The following is a 4,689-nucleotide window of genomic DNA, read 5'->3' as shown; positions in this document are numbered from 1 at the left end:
AGAAGCAGGAGTGGCATCCACTTACGTAAATAGCTTGCTTCAGGAAACCCTATGAACCTGGAGAAAGGATGAAAGTCAGGCACGCAAGCATCAAGGGCTTTTGTTCATAGGGTCGCTATGAGTCACTTACTACAACTCGAAGACACTTAACAACAAAACAACAAACACTCTCAAAGTGATTCTAATGTGTAACCAGGGTTAAAATCACCGATCTAGAAAGAGATGTTAAAGTCATCAAAACTACATTCAAGGGCCCCACACTGAGATTCTGAGATACAAGAGCTCTCCCTTGAGGGCTTGGAAATCTACATTTTTTAAAAATAATCACTAAGTCGTGTGAAGGTTGTAAGAAGGATAAAGAAGAATCAATGTCTTTGAATTGTAATCTTGGAGAAGAGTACTGACTATCCTATGGACTATAAAGGAACAAAAAAGTCTATCTTGGAGAAAAGTGCAACCAGAGTGCTCCTTGGAACAAAGATGATAAAGCTGCTTCTCCCATAGTTTGGGCATGTTGTGAGGAGAGGCCAGTCCTTGGAAAAATACACAACACTTGGAAAGGTGGAGGGTCAGAGAAAGAGGAAGACCCTCAACAAAATGTACTGACAAAGTGACTGTAACAGTTGGCTAAGTCATACAGATATGATGAGGATATTATAGGATAAGGCAAAGTTCAGATCTTCTGTTCATGGGGTCACTAACAAAAAATGGCCTGATACAGACTAAACTCTATAAGGCATTGCCCTTAGGAAGTCCAATGAGACCCTGTTATAGTAATCCAAGTATGAGATGAAGAGATTTGGATGACAGTGGTGAAACAGGCTTGATTAGGAGAAAAACTTACAATCAGTATAAAGAAGAGCACGGGCCAAGTGGGGACCGCCATATCTGATCTTATCAACTTCACAGAGGGGAAAAGTCCCCATCCACACCATCAATAACACAAAACTAATTCCAATGGGGTCAGATATGTGTCCCCCTCCCTCTCTCTCTCTCCCATACCTCTTTCTACTCATCTCAACACCAACCTTACTGCTTTGCTGGGTTCAAAATCTGCTGTGATAGCTCAGAGACCACACAGAACCATACTGGGGAAGTCAAACGATTATAACCCAGATTAATAACAGAATACAGTCAAGACAACATCCGAAATGTACATGCAGGCACCTCAGCCTCAAGCCTCTTGGCTCTCAGTGTTCCCAAATTCCCAGTCCTGCCAATATTAGTCCCCCCTTACCCCAACTGTCCAATAAAGTTCTCAGTCTTGGCTCTCCCTGCCTCTCCACGGTGTCATCTCAACTCATGCCATGTCTCCAGTTTGACCATGGCTGCTTCTTCTGTGGTCTCAGACTGTGTCCTACATTTTCCTGCTTCCTTTCACCCTGTTGGGGGAGGTCTCTTTCCTCTTCTGGAAGGGGAAGATCCAATCTTTGTGCCTAGAGCTGTTCAATTTATTGGCAAGATGAGCCAATCCTCTGGTAGCTGTTGATACTGGCCAATCCCCTTGTGAACTGGTAGATACACAATCCCCTTGTGGACGGGCCAGCACGCCCCATTCACATACTCCCACCCATCCACACGGTCAGTCATCCACATTCAAATAATGCTAGAAAAGTCATACTGATATATAAACTTCACACATGGAGTCATTTCTAACTAAGTATCCCTATAGGACAAAGTTGTCCTATAAAGTTTCCAAGGCTGTAAATCTTTAATGAAGCGAGTTGCTTCATCTTTCCTTCATGAAGCAGTCAGGGATTTCAAACCACTAATATCATTCAGTCAGCTGATCAATATTTACTTCACTATTGATGCCTTTGAGCTGTGGTGCTGGAGAAGAGTATTGAATGTACCCTGGACTGCCAAGAAAACAAACAGATTCATCCTTGAGAGGGTTAAACCAGGCTTCTCCTCGGAGGCAAGGATTCTGAGGCTTTGTCTGACATACTTTGGACATGTCCTAAGGAGGGAGAGGTCCTTGGAGAGGGACATCATGCTTGGGAGGGTGGAAGGACGGTGCAGAAGGGGAAGACCCTCTACGAGGTGGATTGATTCAGTGACTGGGGTAATTGGGATGGGTGTGTCGGAGGCAGTGAGATTGGCACAGGCTAGAGCAGGGTTTAGGGCTGTTGTACATAGCATCGCTATGAGTTGGCACATAACAGCAACAACAACAACATACCCCCAGGGTGTCTGTTATTGTGGAAGAATCAACAAACTGCAGTCAAGTAAATTCTGATTTCTGGTAGCCCTCAGTGGTCTTCCAAGGCTATAAATCTTAATAAAAACAGATCTGATTTCCACAGATCCTTTTGTGGATTTGAGCCTCAACAATCTACTTGACATTCCAAAATGTAAGCCACTACAGGTGTGTCGGAGATGGTGAGACTGGCTCAGGATCCGAGTCACAGTCGACTCGATGGCCCACAGCAACAACAATAGTCCCTCCGGGCCTCCTTTCAATTAAGAAAAGCCAGATAGAAATTCAGAAAGTAATCTAAAGGAGAAACTAACAAAATATGACAGCTGAAAATAAGAACTAAAAACAATTAAAAACCAAATTCTTTTTCTTTACTTTGGTAAGAAATTAATTCTCAAAAAGAAATCTTGTTGTAGAACAGTGTATCAACTGCGAACTATTAGAAGTTCAAGCTAGATTCAGAAGAGGCCTAGGCATGAGAAATACCACTACTGATATCAGATGGATCTTCTCTGAAAGCAGAGAATACCAGAAGGATGTATATCTGTATTTTATTGACTATGCAAAGTCATTTGACTGTGGATCACAACAAATTATGGCTAACATTGAGAATGGGAATCCCAGAACTCTTAATTGTGTTTATGCAGTATCTATACCTAGCCCAAAAAGCAGCTGTCCCAACAGAACAAAGGCACATTACATGGCTTAAAATAGAAAGGTATGTGTCAGGCTTATATCCTATCTCGTATCTAACCAGTCAATATGCTGACCAAATAATGCTAGAAGCTGGACTATAATGAAGAAGAATGTGGCATCAGAATTGGATTCATCAACAACCTGTGTGTATACTAACACAACTCTGCTTGCTGAAAGTGAAGACATCTTTAAAAACTTAGTGCAAAAGATCAAATACTATAGTCTTCAATATGGATTACATCTCAGTATCAAGAAGAAAAATATCCTCACCATTGAGCCAATATGCAGCATCATGATAAAGACTGAAGTTGTCAACACTTTCATGTTACTTTAAGCCACAACCAACATGCATGGTAACAGTAGTTAAGAAATCTAAAGAAGTATTGCATTGGGAAAATGTGCTGTTCAGGACCTCTCCAAAAGGCTAAGAATAATGATGACAGTTTACAATCTAAGGTGCATATGATTCAAGCCACGAAATTTTCAAGTGCTTCCTATGTATCTGAAAGTAGGATCATGAATAATGATGACAGAATTGCTTGAACAGCAGTGTTGCAGAAGAGTACTATCTCATGGACTGCCAAATAAATAAATAAGTCTGTCTTGGAAAAAGGGCAGTCAGGGTGCTCCTTAGAGGTAAGGATGGCAAACTTCATCTCATACTTTGGGCATGTTGTCAGGATGGACAATACTTGGAAAAAGACATCATATTGGGAAAGGTGGAGGGTCAGAGAAAGAGAAAAAAGGTTCTAAACAGGACTGATCAACACAGTAGGACATCCCAGAGACCGTGAAGATGGCACAGGATAGAGCAAGGTTCAGATCCGTTGTTTAAGTAGTCATCACAAATCATATATTCTACTTGATGGTGCCTACTACTACAACAACAACAACATAAGTTTAGCTTCTCTGAGTCTCACTTTTACCAAATATAAACTGAGGAGTGGTTTTGTGGCTAGGCAGCTCTGGGGGCATAGCAGATAAGGAAGCACACTGTTAACCCAAAGGCAGATTTCACAAGTTGTTTCAAGGGAGAAAGATAGGCAATCTCCTCCCATGCAATTTAGCACTGCTGAAAGCCCACTGCAGGGTCAGCAATGAGTCAGTTTCACTTGAGGACAATGAGTTATTTGATTAGATCTAATCCTAGTGCTTTATGTCATTGCTGTTAGGTGCCCTGGAGTAGACTTCAATTCATCACAACCTTATGGATAACGGATTGAAACCCATCCTCAAACCCAGCTACAGTGTTTCTCTATTGTTCATAGGCTTTTTGAAGGCCTAATGTTTCAGAACTGGATGGTCAATCTTTCTTCCTATCTGTCTTAATCTCAAAGCTCCAAAACATAAAAAAATGGCTAGGGCAATAGACAGAGAAGAGCCAGAAATTCAAGCTGGATTTAGGAGAGGCCAGGGCACCAGGAATATTATTGCTGATGTCAGATGGATCTTAGTTGAAACTAGACAATAAGAGAAGGATGTCTATCTGTACTTGATTGACTAGGCAAAAGCATCTGGTTATGTGGATCACAATAAATTATGGCTCCCATTGAGAAGAATGGGAATCCCAGAACACGTAACTGTGCTTAGGCAAAATGTATACTTAGACCAAGAGGTGGTTGTCTGAACTGAGCAGGAGAAACTTGTGTGATTTAAAAATCAAGAAAGGGCTATATCCTTTCTCCACAGCTATTCAATCTGTAACTGGACAAATCATTTGAGAAGCTGGACTGTGTGAGGAAGAATGTATCATCAGGACAGTAGGAGATCTCAACAACTTTAGTTATGCAAAT

The sequence above is a fragment of the Elephantulus edwardii genome, unplaced genomic scaffold, assembly GCF_000299155.1.
Source record: "Elephantulus edwardii isolate Elephantulus edwardi_28Jun2011 unplaced genomic scaffold, EleEdw1.0 scaffold00059, whole genome shotgun sequence".
NCBI classification, from domain to species: domain Eukaryota; kingdom Metazoa; phylum Chordata; class Mammalia; order Macroscelidea; family Macroscelididae; genus Elephantulus; species Elephantulus edwardii.
This window is presented reverse-complemented; position numbering follows the sequence as displayed.